Source organism: Caretta caretta, chromosome 1 (genome assembly GCF_965140235.1).
Source record: "Caretta caretta isolate rCarCar2 chromosome 1, rCarCar1.hap1, whole genome shotgun sequence".
Lineage (NCBI taxonomy): Eukaryota > Metazoa > Chordata > Testudines > Cheloniidae > Caretta > Caretta caretta.
The window spans coordinates 113,043,002-113,060,339 of record NC_134206.1 but is presented as its reverse complement, the minus strand read 5'-3'; the positions used below and the strand labels follow the sequence as shown (position 1 = coordinate 113,060,339).

The 17,338-nt window shown below is 42.0% G+C and overlaps 1 long non-coding RNA gene across 1 annotated transcript in view; it reads right to left on the bottom strand.

Moving 5' to 3' along the window:
• LOC142072631 (uncharacterized) overlaps window positions 1-5,777 on the bottom strand; it is a 62,439-nt gene extending 56,662 nt beyond the window's left edge. The window contains exon 1 of the long non-coding RNA XR_012669138.1: window positions 5,714-5,777. This is a non-coding gene — a long non-coding RNA (uncharacterized LOC142072631). The remainder of the gene's footprint in view (window positions 1-5,713) is intronic.
• Between the last annotated feature and the right edge of the window lie 11,561 nt (window positions 5,778-17,338).

Genomic DNA, 17,338 nt, shown 5'->3' with positions numbered 1-17,338 from the left:
ACTGCTCTAGCAGCTGAGGATCACCAGTGTGCCAGATACTCTGGCCACACTACCTACTGTCCTAACATGTCCCTTATGCCTAGCCAGCTGAGAACAGGTGCTATAGTTGGTATTGTCAACTCCAACTGTTCAGAAATCATGAAACAGACCCTCAAAATCATGAGATGGTCTTCAAAATCATGAATTTTGTGTCTTTTATTTGCCTTCTAGATTTTGAGACTGTACGGGTCACATTTTCAAGCTTTTCTACACAATGGTGAGAGCTAGAAACTTCCCTAAAAATAAATCTGAGATTCTCACATAATAATGTGACTCCAGGAGATGGGGATTTAGGAAAAACATCAAATAACACAAGACTTATAAAATTGCAAGAATTTGCATCACTTCACGGAGCTGCTACACCAGCTTTATGCTACTCAAGACATTCCCTGTAGAAGAGGATTTCCCCAGCTGCCCTCTTAGGGCTACTTTCAGAAAAGCAGCTGGACATGGGGGCTGAAGATCTGTCCCAATGATCTTAAATATGGACCACAAAATAATCTAGATGTGCAATGCTGCTATGTTAACTTTGCAGTAAGAACTTTAACTTTTGCATGCCTTCCACCAAAATTCATGGATTAATTTGGCCCAATATTATACCTAGCATAATGGGCTCTTTCTCCTCTCATTTACACCCCCATTTTATACCAATGTCATGTCAGTGATGTTAGTAGAATTACTTCTGATTTGTGGCAGTGTGAAAGGGAACTCAGGCCCAATGGGTACAGCTGGATCCAGAAATATAGGAAGGGGTTAATGAAAGTCCTGATGATAAACAAAATCAGCGTACATCTCTTTCCCCTGAGGAACTGTACATCACTGTGTATAATATATGATGCAAACCAGCCTTTACTCATTAGAAAAGGGCCAGAGTGGCCACAAACACAACAGCGCTAACTGAATTGCTAAAAGGCAGTGATAGTGACATTTGAGAAGGCTGAATATATTAATGATTTTGTTTGGAACCCACAGAGGTAATTCTGGGTTACTCCCAAGAAATTGGAGCAGCACTATTTACAATAATGATTATTCTTAGCTAAGTTGCCATGGAGTAAAGCCTGGCTAATCCTAATGGACCAGTTCAGGAATAATCTATTTTTTAAATCCCATTGCTTAATTCTCTATCACAATCATTAGGCCAGTATTTATCTAAGCTACAAAAGCAGCAAGATATACCAGGAGCTGTGATTTCACCGAGTTTGGACAATGCTATCCTCATTGTTAAGTATAAGAGAGTATCTTATTGTTCAGACTTGATCTATGCAGAGAAGGATTTAAAAAAACAAAAAATAAAACCAAACATTTCTCTTGATTTCCCCCCTAAGTTATGTACTACATCTACTATATTCCTGAGCCTGGCATGCCACAACCATTAGATTAATGGCATTTCTGGACTGCCAGCCAAACCAATGCTTAAGAGGATATGTGCATAATGTATACGCAGTCTCAAAGGGGATCATTAAGGTTTTTTTCTTACCTGGGCCCAGCAAGTCCACATCAATCTTGCTGCTGCCATCCTAGAGCAAGTCTCTGTCTCAACCTTTCTAAATACTTAACATTTATTAATTAATTCTCCCAACATCTTTTCAACTTAAGCAAGCATTATTATCCCCCAACTCATGCAGGATGGTTACATACTTAGCCAAGAACACAGAGATAGTCAGTGTCAGAACAATGCACCCACACCGCAAATATAAAAAGCTGAAAAAAAGGTCTAGCCAAGTCTATGCACACAACTCCCTCCAAGCTTTTGGGGACAAGTGCATTATGGGACTCCCAAAGCATCCATCCCATAGTTCTTGGCACACTCTTCAGAGCAGTACTTTTTTTTTTTTACAAATTAGTATGGCAGGACCTAAATCCTGGGTTGTTTTTTTTGTGGGGAGAGATGGGGGAGGAGACGTTACGAAAAGGAATGCCATTTATATCAGTAATTTTCTTCCTCCACAAAAAAAACCTCTTTGACTAAATCCTTACAAAACAATCCAAGTTTTCTACACACAGCTAAACTTATTGTCACCAAAGCCATGGCAGTGTTCACTTTGAAAGAAATAATGGCATAAGGTCATTGTAGACAACACCACATTGTTGTCTGCCATTAGTTACTAGGGACAAAGGCACAGAACCATTTGATTTTAAAGTACCTCACTGCTGGAAAAAATTCCAGAGAGATTAAATTAAGGCAGACAATGGAGGCATTTAAAGGGAAAATGACCAGTTTGATGAGACAGATAGTATCTGTAATTAACTTTGGAATTTTATTTCACATATGTTATACCCTGCACATTTTCAAAGTTACACCAGAAGAAATGGGTGTCCACCAACCTAATTAGCGGGCAACTGATCCTCCTTGGATACAAAACGTTAACCAAAAAAACCAAACGGCCTACAGCCAATCAGAAATCAGCTTATATACAAACAGTAAAATAACTACTTTTAAAATTTTTGAAGAGAATACAACTCAGGTCCACACTGACCAAAATCTATAGTAGCTGTTGGTTGTTTACCAGTCAGCTGCTAGCCTCAATGCATTTCGTAATGGACAAGTGTCCGCATCATAAAAGACACTAACACAGTCAGCTCCCTTGTTGGCAGTCTGATAAGGGAGGCCAATGGTTTAAACAGCATAGAGGCTCAACTACCCTCGCACCCCAATGGTTCTCTCTGTTGGTTAAAGTTGTGGCACATTAGCAGGTTAGTGGAGGAAGATTGCCCTGTTGCTATCTCTTGATGTGCCCCGCCCCTTCTCCAGGAGAAGTAAATATAGTCTTGAGAGAGGTCAAAAGGTGGCTGCACAACACTTTTCTAGTGTCCTTAATCCTTGGGCCATTGAGCCCCAAGTTTGTCCTAAGGCGCAATTTAGAGCAGCTTCAGGGCTGCCTAAGTCACACCAACATAACTCTGGGATCATTTTGGCAGTCCTAGAGCAAAAGGGCACAGGCTACACCCTCTTTTTCCCAGGCATGCTCCAGATGGGTCATGGAGTAGTGTAGGAGCCACTACCCTGGTCTCTGTATGAATTGAGCATTTAGTCTCTTGGTTACACCAGGTTTAAGGATGCTTTATGTTACCAGCAGTGCAAAGTTTTCTTAACAGTGCTGATGACCTGGGCCAAAGAGACCAATTGTTAATTTTCTGTACTATTTGTTAGCAAAAATAGGAGTCCTTATATCAATTATTTGGGATAATTCAGATACATTTATTAGTACAAAACTAAATTATTCCAGTTCTGAAATGAATCTCTGCATGCTGCTTAGGAAACGTATTGGTGAATGTCTCTACACTCCCTCCAAAATTTATTTTTCATAAATATTTTGCCACTTTATCTAGCAGCAGGAGATTATTGTCCTGAGATAATGTTTTCTTCCAACTGATGTAATTTTACTTGTATTTTATCTTCTTTCATATGATTAAAGTATGCACTCAAATTCCCATGGGTTTTGTTAATCAAATGCTGCATTTCAAATGATTTGTCAAAGACAAGTTTAGAATGTCAAACAAAGATCTTTTCTCCATCCCTAATATATATTTTTAATATTTATTTAGGAAGTTTTAACATGTTTACAAATCCTTGCCATGAAAATATCAGAGACTAAACAAACATGACATCAGCTAGCTTTTTTTTTTTTTTTTTTTTTTAGAAACATTGTACAGGTATAGAGTCATGAGACCTTTCTATTTAATGTGGTGTTACCATATTACAGGATGAGCATCATTACACCTGTGTCACTTCTAGTGCTTTTATTGAGAGAAATCTCTCTATAAACATATTTAACAGATCAGGAATGTCTATCAAATGTTCATATTCAAAAACATTGGAGAGGTATGCTGGGGTTTTTTTGAAGGTGAATGTCCTTTGAGTACTGAATAAAAGGTAACCAAATATCTAAGTATCTATCTTTCCTCTGTCTGTTTTGCTGAGTACATAATTGGTGTGTTAATTTACCCATAACCACAACCTGCCATATTTTTTTAACCAGTCCTCAATGGTTGGGATAATTTTCTTTTTCCAAGTAGAGGCTACCAAAAGCCGAGCAGCTACTAGAAGATGAGAGATTAATTCTTCATTTCCTTGTGCGGTCACCTAATATTTTAATTGTACTATTTTTCACAAAGGATACAAAGGTTCTGTGAAATATTTACCTTTTCATTTTTTTACTCTAAACAGAGCAGTAAAGTTCCATATTCACCAAACCAAATCAGTGTGCTCATGTTTTACAATTTCAGCTCTAGCCCCATGACATGTGAAGGCCAAACAGGTCATATAACTCTCCAAAATTCATTTTTCTCTTGAATGAGCACAATGAGAAAATAATGGAGCAATCCCAAACCACAGCTAAAGTATGTAAAAGAATACAAGGGAAAAGCTTGCAGAGTTCATTACTACTGTATATCTGCACATAAACTTTCCTTTCAATATGCCAAATTTTGAAATCCTTATTCAGACAAAACTCCCACTGATTTTAAAGGGAAATTTGCCAGAATAAGGACTAGGCCTGATACTTGTATAATACTTGGACTACCATAATTTCATTGCACTAATAACCACACAGTCACTGAAGTGCAGTTTGCCCGTAACCAAGGAAAACTGTTAAGTAGTAGCAATGGGACCAAATCAGAACCTTGCCACACCCCAGATATTAGTTAAGGGCCTGTTTCTCCATTGCCTTGCATCTTGTGTAGTTATTTATATTTGTGCAAATTATATATGTATTATATAAGTACAAAGGATCTGTACCTTGTGTCTGGTCTCACCTCTATATCATCATCTAATAATGAACACAGTTCTGTCCCCCTCCCACCGAACTTTGAGGAAGTTTGGATATGGACCTGAAATTTTCCCTTTAGGCTCACCTCTAAAATATCATTATCTTCCCCAAATAAACTTCTGTGTGGTTAGGGATCCCTCACTAAACAGCACTGGAAATACAAACAAGCAGTTCAGTATTGTCTCATTATGAAATATACACTTAAGTTAAATCCTGATCCTAGCCCTCTCCCTCAGACCAGAACCACTCAACAGCCATGACAGAAGATCTGGAATGGAGTATCTTCTCTGGCATTTGCCCCTTCCACTGCATGGGTTGAAGAGATTTGAATGGTGATGGAGCCGCACAGTAGTGAGTGCACCAACCTCACACTGTTTCCTGCTCTGATCCATACCAACATTTCTGATGCGTATCCCAAATCCCACCCTGTCCATGCCACAGATCTGCACTACTTTGGTTCGATTACAGCTTGCCTTCCCCGTCCACTCCATACAAGCAGAGCAAAGAGCAGGATTTGTCCCTAATTGTTCAGCATTTTATTAATTTATTATTATTATGCAGAGGAGAGAGAAATATAGGGAACATGAGCATGTGGAAATTATTTCAAATGCTATTTCGAATGCTATTGTAATTAATAAACTTGTTATTTACAGGAGATGATAGTCCCAGAAAGGGAGCATCCCCAAAATTAAGCCAGAAGCTCTGTAACACTGAGTACTATGGAGTAGGTGGTAAGGTGTTCAGAGTCCTACTGCACTCCCTGCCCACACCTAACTCCCCATAATTAAGGGTCTAACTTTTGAACAAGCGCAGAATGCATTTGTATGTAACTTGGATGCACAATTATCACAATTGCATGGTTTAAAAACAATGTCCTCATTTGAAATACCTTTACCATACTCTACCTGGCAACAAATTGCTCTCCAGCTCTCTCTAGTGGACAATTGCATTACAGGGGCTGGGAGAGCTGTAAACAATAGAAATATTAATTAATACATACATTTGGTTTAGAAATAATGAAGATACTTTTTAAGAAATTGTACAGGCTCAGGACCCTATTTTCCACTCTACGTTAACATGCAAAGGTGTCATACATGAGTATATCTGGAGCTGTGTATTGCAATAATTTCAATGATTATATCTGATAAACATTTGCTTATATATAAAATTCTTTTAAAATATACACATGTATTTTTTCCTTGATCCAGAGCTAAATTTAAGATTTTAAACTCACAACATTCAAGTAAATAAAAATTATGACTTTTCTATTTTAATGCATGTTTTCATTATAAATATACATTGTAAATGGGTTTTAAATGTTAATTGTTCATCATTTGTTTAATTTAATGCACAAAATGAAGACGGCACATTTAACAGAATATTCTCTGTGTTATGAGATACACAATACAATCTTCACTCAGCATCTGACAATCGTTCTCTGCCTTTATCTCTGCAAATGTTATTACACTCCTTAAAGCTGTTAAAATAAAATAAAATAAAATAAATAAAAAGGTTATTTAAGCTCAGAGAAATGGGTCTGATCCTGCAGTTCACACTTAGGGTGAAATTTGCCCAGGTTGCAGAAGGCCTCCAGTGCAATGGAACCACCATGGTTCTGCTGTGCAGGTGGTGGGCAGCTTCAGAGTGGGTACAAAGAGGGATGCAACATTTAAAATGAAAACTGCATCCACACTGAACTGGAATGTAAAATAATTTTAACTTCCTTCCAGTGCAATTCTAAAAGGACCCATAAATCTTCATGTAATGAAGTGAAATGGTAGGCTATAAATGGAATCAGAGACTTCCACACTAATATTTTCTAATCCTCTACATCTCTACATTTGCAGCCAGCTCCACAGAGCTTTGCACAATAATGATGCAGTATGGTCTGTCTGACTGACAGTTTTGAAAATTATTTCTAGCTCATACGAGTTTATGGAAATTGAATAGGTATGAGAAAGCTGTAGAGTGACAATTCCTCAGCTGTGAATAAATGATTACAAGGGATGCCAAGATTTATTTTAATCCTGCAAACATAGCGATTTATTTTTATCAATTTACACTTCTCCTATTTCCTGTATTTATATGTTAGGAGCAAATAATATATATTATATTAAAGAAGTTTTGATATTAATCCCGAGACCTGGGATTGAACACAATGAAACTTTTTTGGGGAAGAATGTAATGTTTTGTCATGTAATTTAGTGCTAAAGCTGCTTTCAAAACCAAGATACTGTTTTAAAAGTGGAGGAAGAAGAGACTAACATGCAACCGTTCCATGGCTGGAGTACTCAGTACTCATTGTCAAGGACACAGAGGCAATGGAAGAGGAAAGCTGGGCTGTGGTATATGGTAATACAAGTAAATAATGATTACCTATAGTTAGTGAATTGAACTCTCTGTTTCTGATCAACATGTCCTTCAAGATTTTAGAATTGGTAGATCTCATCCTCTCACACCTAGTTTTTATTTAGATTGGAAGAGGAAAACAAGCTTTCCTGCTTTTTAAACTCCCAATCAGTTTCTTCTCTTTGATTGAACTAGTTATTGAACTGAACTAACAGAATAAACTGAAATGAAGAAAATATTCTCTCTGTACCTACAGAAAAAGCTGCTGCTGTGAAAAGCTGGTTTAGCACTTCAACAGACTTTGTTTGGTTCCAGGTGCTTTGTCGCACCAGTTCAGTGGCTTGACTTTAAAACTTTGCTGGCAAACACGTAATGTTTGAATTTTTTTAATGTAAATCATTTTAATAGATTATAGTTAAGGCTGCGAGTTTGTCACGGAAGTCACAGATTCTGTGACTTTCCATGACTTCCAGTGTGGCTAGCTGTACCGGCTGCTGCTGGGGCAGCCTCAGGCCATTGCTTCCTCAGCAGCAGCAGCAGGAGTTTGGGCGCAGGAGGGGGTGGAGGTTTGGGCATGGGAGAGAGTGAGAGCTCTGGGCAGCACTTACCTCAGGGGGATTCCCTAGAAGCAGCAACATCCCTCGGCTCCTAGGGGGAGGCGCAGCCAGGGGGTCTGCGCACGGCCTCCACCTGCAGGCATTGCCCCTGCAGCTCCCATTGGCCATGGCTCCCAGGCAATGAGAGTTGCAGAGCCAGCGCTCAGGGAGGAAGCAGTGCACAGAGCTGCATGGCTGTGCCTCCGCCTAGGAGCTGAGGAATGCCGCCACTTCTGGGGAGGTGCAGAGCTGGGTAGGGAGCCTGCCAGCCCCACCAATTGAGGTCATGATTATCTGGCATTAAACAGAAGACGTGAAGTCACATTTGCTTATTTCTTAGCATTTTTTTAACTTGTTAGGAGAGCAGTTCTGTGACTGTGAACATGGCCTGTTACCAACTAGCCATGCATAATTTGCATGCTCTTGCTAATGAATTATTAGCTTTATGAAAGCTTAGATTACTTGGGAAGAAATTCACTCTAAAAAGTATATTTTCAGCTCAGTACCTGAATGTTTATTTCCAATAATATTTTACAGTGATTTTGTTTTCTTTTTAAGGTTGAAGGCAGAGCATTTAATTTAAATTCGGAAGTGACTTACTATGGAACATTTTACTTCAGTATGTTTCAGATAACACCGCCATGCATGGGGGAGGAACGGAGAATGGAGGTAACAGCTGAGTATCCACTCCCTCCCATGACCAGCAAGCATTGATTTCCACTCCCTTTACACAAGAAAGGAAGGAAAGAGAAATGCCTAAGAGAACTCTCTCCCTCCAGTGGTGATGGAACTGAGTACAGCCTCTCTATTGGATACCATTACTGGAGTTTCACTGACATTCCCAATCACACTGGAGCTTTTCTGAGATTTGGCTCCAGGGATTTAGAAGTGTGAAGAATCAGTACTGATGTAAGCACCTAGGATAGCAACCACAAAAGTACTTAAGTGCTCAAACCCCACACTTAGGTGCCTAAATCCCAGTTTTAGGCTCCACTACAACCCTGCTTAATCCAGTGCCTAAACTCACTCAGTGCCTAAATTTTCAGGGTAAAAGTTCCCTAGACACCTATGTTTCTGCCTCTAGGCATATGCACTGCTACCTCCCTCTACATGATCAGATGCTTATCTCCCATGTAAGCCCCACAGCAATCTACGAACTGGGGGGAGGACAGGTGTTTGCTCACCTATCTTGCACATGAGGCCTGATCCTGTAGGCATACTCATAGGCCACCTACCCGGTGTAGGTCCTTTTCCAAATCAGGAACGGGAGAGGAGGAGCAACTGCTAACCTCCTTATAACTTTTATCCCAGGGGTTAGAGCACTAACCTGGGATGTGGGAGTCCCAGGTTCAACTTACCCCTCTCTGCCAGAGGAAGAGAAAGGATTTGAACAGGGGTCTACATCAGCAGTTCTCAAACTGTGGGTTGCGACCCCAACAGATGGATTGCGGGTCCAACGGGCTAGATTTGGCACATGAGATGATGTGGATGTGGTCCATCCCTAATGTGTCTGGACCTGCTCCACAAATGCTATGCCAGAAGGCTGCCATTTTGATCTACAAAATGATGGCCTGCACCAGGTGTGACCTTGCACATATGGTGCTTGCAAAGTCACATTGTGCGGAGGCTGCCTTCCTGGATCAGCACTTGTGGAGCAGGTCCAGACATTTTGGCTGTGCAGAGGGGGCTATGCAGACATTGTTTTGCCATTTGCACCACCCAACTGAGCAAGCATCCACCTGAGAGACTTCAATCCAGAAGATCCTTATTTATGGGCAGCAGCCTTATCAACAGAGTATCCTCTCTGCTTGAGCTGGTATGAGCCTATTAGAACATAAGAATGGCCCTACTGGGTCAGACCAAAGGTCCATCTAACCCAGTATCCTGTCTTCCGACAGTGGCCAGTAGAGGGTGTCCCAGAGGGAATGAAAGAACCGGTAATCATCAAGTGATCCATCCCCTGTCACTCATTCCCAGCTTCTGGCAAACAGAGGCTAGGGACACCATTCCTGCCCATCGTGGTGAATACACATTGATGGACCTATCCTCCATGAATTTATCTAGTTCTTTTTTGAAGGCCAAGAAGCCTCACATAATTGGAGAGGCTTTGATTTTGCCAACTGCAAGTACGGAGAAGATAATGGGTGGGGAAACGAAGGCAAACAAATTCAAAGCCATACAACTCTCCAACAACACAGTGAAGCGAGGGATTGAGGTGATAGCAGCAGATCAGAAATGCACACTGGTTGAGCATCTGAAAAACACAGATGCTTTTACTCTTCAAGTTGATGTGAGCACTGAGAGCCGTGATGCACATTTCTTGGCTTTTGTGAAATACACACGGGAGGGTGCAATTCTTGAAGAGTTTCTGTTCTGTCTCCCTTTACCTGGACACAAGACAGCACAAGAAATATTCAATGTGCTACATGTAAGATTACAATATCTGGTGTAATCGCATCGTGGGCTTTTGCACAGATTGAGCTCCATCTATGGAAGGCAACAAAGAAAGTCTGCATGCCTTGGTAAAGAAAGTTGCTCTGTCTGCTATGTGGCCAAGGAAAGTGTGGGCCCCTTAATGAATGAGGGAGGCAACCTAGTGACAGAGGATGTGGAAAAAGCTAATGTACTCAATGCTTTTTTTGCCTCTGTCTTCACTAACAAGGTCAGCTCCCAGACTGCTGCGCTGGGCAACACAACATGGGGAATAGATGGCCAGCCCTCTGTGGAGAAAAAGGTGGTTAGGTACTATTTAGAAAAGCTGGACGTGCACAAGTCCATGGGGCCGGACGAGTTGCATCCGAGAGTGCTAAAGGAATTGGCGGCTGTGATTGCAGAGCCATTGGCCATTATCTTTGAAAACTCGTGGCGAACGGGGGAAGTCCCGGATGACTGGAAAAAGGCTAATGCAGTGCCAATCTTTAAAAAAGGGAAGGAGGAGGATCCTGGGAACTACAGGCCAGTCAGCCTCACCTCAGTCCCCGGAAAAATCATGGAGCAGGTCCTCAAAGAATCAATCCTGAAGCACTTACATGAAAGGAAAGTGATCAGGAACAGTCAGCATGGATTCATCAAGGGAAGGTCATGCCTGACTAATCTAATTGCCTTCTATGATGAGATTACTGGTTCTGTGGATGAAGGAAAGCAGTGGATGTATTGTTTCTTGACTTTAGCAAAGCTTTTGACACGGTCTCCCACAGTATTCTTGTCAGCAAGTTAAAGAAGTATGGGCTGGATGAATGCACTATAAGGTGGGTAGAAAGTTGGCTAGATTGTCAGGCTCAACGGGTAGTGATCAATGGCTCCATGTCTAGTTGGCAGCCGGTGTCAAGTGGAGTGCCCCAGGGGTCGGTCCTGGGGCTGGTTTTGTTCAATATCTTCATAAATGATCTGGAGGATGGTGTGGATTGCACTCTCAGCAAATTTGCGGATGATACTAAACTGGGAGGAGTGGTAGATACGCTGGAGGGCAGGGATAGGATACAGAGGGACCTAGACAAATTGGAGGATTGGGCCAAAAGAAATCTGATGAGGTTCAATAAGGATAAGTGCAGGGTCCTGCACTTAGGACGGAAGAACCCAACACACAGCTACAGACTAGGGACCGAATGGCTAGGCAGCAGTTCTGCGGAAAAGGACCTAGGGGTGACAGTGGACAAGAAGCTGGATATGAGTCAGCAGTGTGCCCTTGTTGCCAAGAAGGCCAATGGCATTTTGGGATGTATAAGTAGGGGCATAGCGAGCAGATCGAGGGACGTGATCGTCTCCCTCTATTCAACATTGGTGAGGCCTCATCTGGAGTACTGTGTCCAGTTTTGGACCCCACACTACAAGAAGGATGTGGATAAATTGGAGAGAGTCCAGCGAAGGGCAACAAAAATGATTAGGGGTCTGGAACACATGACTTATGAGGAGAGGCTGAGGGAACTGGGATTGTTTAGTCTGCAGAAGAGAAGAATGAGGGGGGATTTGATAGCTGCTTTCAAGTACCTGAGAGGTGGTTCCAGAGAGGATGGTTCTAGACTATTCTCAGTGGTAGAAGAGGACAGGACAAGGAGTAATGGTCTCAAGTTGCAGTGGGGGAGGTTTAGGTTGGATATTAGGAAAACTTTTTCACTAGGAGGGTGGTGAAACACTGGAATGCGTTACCTAGGGAGGTGGTAGAATCTCCTTCCTTAGAAGTTTTTAAGGTCAGGCTTGACAAAGCCCTGGCTGGGATGATTTAATTGGGGATTGGTCCTGCTTTGAGCAGGGGGTTGGACTAGATGACATCCTGAGGTCCCTTCCAACGCTGATATTCTATGATTCTATGACTCTCTGCATGATTCACAAAGAACTGGCAGCTAAAGCTCTAAGTCTAGAGGTCGGTGAAATTTTGCAGCAGGTCTCATCTACTGTGAACTACATTAAGGTTCAACCTCTTCATGCATATCTGTTTGAAAAACTGTGTGAAGATATGGGGTCCAATCATGATGTGGTGTTGTTCCACACTGAAGCTCGTTGAGAAACTGCTGAGCTTGAATTAATATGCAAACTAGATACCATTAACTTGGGTTTGAATAGAGACTGGGAGTGGCTGGGTCATTACACATATTGAATCTATTTCCACATGTTAAGTATCCTCGCACCTTCTTGTCAACTGTCTAAATGGGCCATCTTGATTATCACTACAAAAGTTTTTTCTCCTGCTGATAATAGCTCATCTTAATTAATTAGCCTCTTACAGTTTGTATGGCAAATTCCACCTTCTCTGTATGTGTGTATATATATATCTTCTTACTATATGTTCCATTCAATGCATCCAATGAAGTGGGCTATAGCCCACAAAAGCTTATGCTCTAACAAATTTATTAGTCTCTAAGATGCCACAAGTACTCCTGTTTTTTTTGCGGATACAGACTAACACGGCTGCTACTCTGAAACCTATCAGGGAGTCATGAATTTTGAAACATTTCTCTTCTGAGAGAAAGGCTCTGGCCTAAGCAAAGTCTAGGTCTTCTCTGAGGAAGGTGATCCTTTGTGTAAGTTGAAGCATGGATTTCTCTCACTTGATTACAGTCCCAATTGACCGGAAAATGCACATGTACTGGATTGCTGAGGAGAGATCCTGTTGAAAGTTGGCCCTTAGGAACCATCTGTCCAGGTATGGGCAGACAAATATTCCTTGGCACCTGAGGTGGCCAGGAGCTACCTCGAGACATGTGATGGGGCAGCTGCCCCTTACTGGCAGAAAAGGGATTAAAAGCAGCCCTAGGGAGGTTGTACAGGAGGCAGGCAGACAGAGAAGAGCTGAAGGGAGCAGCCAATCGGGGCCAAGCCGAACTATATAAAAAGGGAGCAGCAGGGCAGAGGAAGGCAGTTCTCTGCTGGAGCCCACGGAGGAAGGACTGTGTCCCTGGAGGACTGAGAGAACTGCCAGCACCCTGGACAGAGCAGTGCTGCTAGCAGGACCAGTGGAGCGAGAGACAGCTCCTGGCTGGCTGCTGAGGTTTGCACACTGAGGCCCCAAGACAAGGGCAAAGAGGATGCTGGGGCCACAAGGATGTGGCCAGACAACTCATTGCAGTAGCTACTAAAGGAAGTGGCTGAACAGCAGACTGCAGGTCCCCCGGAAAGGGGGAGCACACTGTGTGGTACAGCCAAAGGGCTGTGTCACTGAAGCAGATGCCACAGTCCTTGGAGAGACGTGGATCCTGGAGCAGAAGTGATGGCGGCGAGGCAGCACCCAAAGAGGGCACACTACCATGCAGAACTAATTCCCAAGACAACCAGCAGGAGGTGCCAGAGTGGTGAGTCACACCCCATCACAAGGCATTTGAAGAGTAATGGGGTTATACTCAAGCCAAAAGGAAACTCTAACTACTAGTATCTTGTCTTCACACAGAACCTCAGATACGTGATGTGTTTTATTGCCACATCAAAATAGGTGTCCTTGTAAGTCAAAAGCCACATACCAATCTCCTTGAGATAAGGAAGGGATAATGTCTCTCAGAGACAGCATCCAGAAATGTGTGTTCTTCTGTACCTGTTGAGGTTTCTGATGTCTACTATGGGTCTCAGACCATCACTGCTCTTGGGAAATCAGGAAATTGTGGGAGTAAAATCCTTTCCCTCTGTATTCTTGTGGAGCTTCCTCTACAGCTCCCTTTTTCAAGAGAGAATCCACTTCTTCCAACAAGATTTTTTTATGAGATTGATCCATGAGGTAAGGAAAAAGGGGAGGATGGTGAGGTGGACTGTTTGGAAATAGATGGAGTATCCATCATGGATGGTGTCCAGTACCAGCAATTGGAAGTAATCATGCACTAGGAACTGTAGAAAGAGGACAGACTAGGGAGGAAGGACTGGAGATTTGGTGCAAATGGGTGTGTGGCTCTCACTTGTACTATTATAATTGGTTTGGAGACCAATGCTTAAGGCTGTAAGGATGTGCAGCAAGGAATTCTCCTCCTATAGTGATGTCATTGGCCAGCTGCCCCATTTCAGAGGTGGCTGTAGCCATTAATTTTATTTAAAGTTAATTTAGTGATGTTATATTACACCACCATGAGTTCAGCTATAGTTTTCAAGCTCAACAGAGTGAAATTGCCTCTACTGCTTTTCTCAAATTTGGAGGCTCTAGGAACACATGAAGTCCAAGGATAATAACTACTGATTCACTCACAAGTACAAAGTCTTATCTGTACTACAAGTTTTATTAAAGCAATAAGTTACAATTTTACCCATGCATACAGAAATCCTACCAAAAACCTATGCAATAATTATAACTGTAGTCATACTCACATCCTCAAAGATATTCTAGGGTCCAATGGACCTCTCACCAATTAATCATCAGTAGAGGGATAGTTCCTGTTGGTATTCCCACTTTTACCCAAACAGAGAACCCTCTTTTATATTGTAATTCTGACTACACCTAACACTCTTATGCACATGCATAAAGGTGTCAATCCTTCCCCCCACCATCTGTACTTCCACACCCCATGAATATTGGGTGCCCCATTTTTCATAGGTTTGTAGTTCCTCTTATTCTTATTAGCATTTACACACAACATGTACCTTTGCAGTCAGGAGAGATGTTTTAAAACATGTTACAATAAGGTGTCATGATCTTGAGCAATACATTGAGCTCAATTTTCCACATTACCACGTCTATTGGCACATATTTACAGTACTCTTGTGATCTTTACTGGCACAGGGTTATTGGAAAGAGTCCAGCGGAGGGCAACAAAAATGATTAGGGGACTGGAACACATGAGTTATGAGGAGAGGCTGAGGGAACTGGGGATGATTAGTCTACGGAAGAGAAGAATGAGGGGGGATCTGATAGCTGCTTTCAACTACCTGAAAGGGGGTTCCAAAGAGGAGGGATCTAGACTGTTCTCAGTGGTAGCAGATGACAGAACAAAGAGTAATGGTCTCAAGTTGCAGTGGGGGAGATTTAGGTTGGATATTAGGAAAAACTTTTTCACTAGGAGGCTGTGAAACACTGGAATGCGTTACCTAGGGAGGTGGTGGAATCTCCTTCCTTAGAAGTTTTTAAGGTCAGGCTTGACAAAGCCCTGGCTGGGATGATTTAATTGGGGATTGGTCCTGCTTTGAGGTCCCTTCCAACCCTGATATTCTATGATTCTATGATTCTTCAGTCACTTACTAATGTGAAGCATTCCTAAGCATATGGCCTAGTATGGCTAAGTTGAAATCTTACTGGCCTCAGCCTGTAGGCCGTGTGTTTCAGCCCTCCTTTACTTAGATACCTAATACATACTTATCACTCCTAAATACGTTCCAATCTTATACTTCTATGATCCTACATCTTAAATCTATTTAGCATACAACAATTACATGTAACATAGCATATGAGTTAATCATATTGTACAGCACAACAATAGATGGATAATAAAATGAACTAATTGGCTACATGGCTGATATCAGCTCTTTAACTTGATATTTGTTAATATGAACCCAGTTTTATAAGCATTTTGTCTATGATCTTTCAAAGTTAAATAAAAACATTACTATAGCACTCATTTTCTGAATAAAGTCAAGTTATACTACAAAAGAACATCATCTGTGCTAATAAAGAATACTTGTATAGCATAAGAACAGCCATACAGGGTCAGACCAAAGGTTCATCAAGCCCATTATCCTGTCTTCTGACAGTTGTCAATGCCAGGTGCCCCATAGGGAACAAACAGAACAGGTAATCATCAAGTGATCCAGCCCGTTGCCCATTCCCAGCTCCTGGCAAACAGAAGCTAGAGCAGTGTTTCTCAAATGCAGCCACCAAGGGCTTTTCCTGTGGCCTGGCCACAGCCTCCTGGGCAGTGATGGGGGGGCGGTGGTGGACTGTCCCCAGGACCACCAGCAGGTGTTGGGCCCTGCCTGCCCTCTGGAGTCACAACCACCAGAGGGGAAGCAGACCATGAGTTCCCCACCTTCCCAGGGGCAGTGAAGCTCAGGTTTTGGGCTTCAGCCCTGGGTGGTGGGCGGCAGGCACCAGCCACGGGCCTTGGGGCTCCGGCCCTGGACCCCAGCTGCACAGCAGTGGGTGCCAGCCCTCGACTCACACTCCCCTCCCCGGCATTGCCTCTGGCCCCCACCCACTTCCCCATCCAGGACTTAATTTGTCACCTGGCTTGCCAGGGTTAAGTCAGCTGTGAAAATTGATATTTGTATGTTTGTTAATATCACTTTTCACAGCCTCCCAGCTAGCCAGTAAGTCTGCTGTGAAAAGTGATATTAACAAACATACAAATATTATCTTTTGCAGCAATAGACTTACTAGCTAGCAAGTCTTTTTTAAAAAAGCAACCAAAAAGCAAAAGAAACAACAAAAAGACAAGAATGTGCAAACCAACTTATTTGTGTTTCTATTCTGTTTAGGCTCAGTAAAGAATATATTTATTACTGAGTCTGCAAAAAAATCTCTACATAAATAAATTACAATGATTTGGACATGTATATGTGAATATTTGTTTTTCCTAAAGTTAATTATTTTAGGAAAAACTGTCAGGGTGGCCACCAGCAAGAGTTGGTGGCTGCACTCTGAGGCCATGAAAAAAATTGTTGTGAGAACCCCTGGGTTAGAGACACCACCCCTGCCCATCCCGGCTAACAGCAATTGATGGACCTATCCTTCATGAATGTATCTAGTTCTTTTTTGAACTCTGTTATAGTCTTGGCCTTCACAACATCCTCTGGTAAGGAATTCCAGAGGTTGACACTGTGCTGTGTGAAAAAAGACTTCCTTTTGTTTGTTTTAAACCTGCTCCTTATTAATTTCATTTGGTGACCCCAAATGCTTGTGTTATGAGCCCACAAAAGTGACCTTAAAATCCGCATGGGATTATGGGAAAACTAGAAACAAATGGCCTGGTAGATTAGGTACTTGCCCTCTTTACAATGCAGGACTATTGTCTACAGTACAGCCTAGAGTTTATTGCTTTCATTGGAAGTAACAGGTTGATTTCCTACCATTAAACTGAAATGAAAATACACAGTCTGTTACTAATATTTATTCCAGTGTAAATGCATTAGTATGTGGCCAAAGCAGAGAAGGATAACTTACTGTATCTGATGGAAAATAGC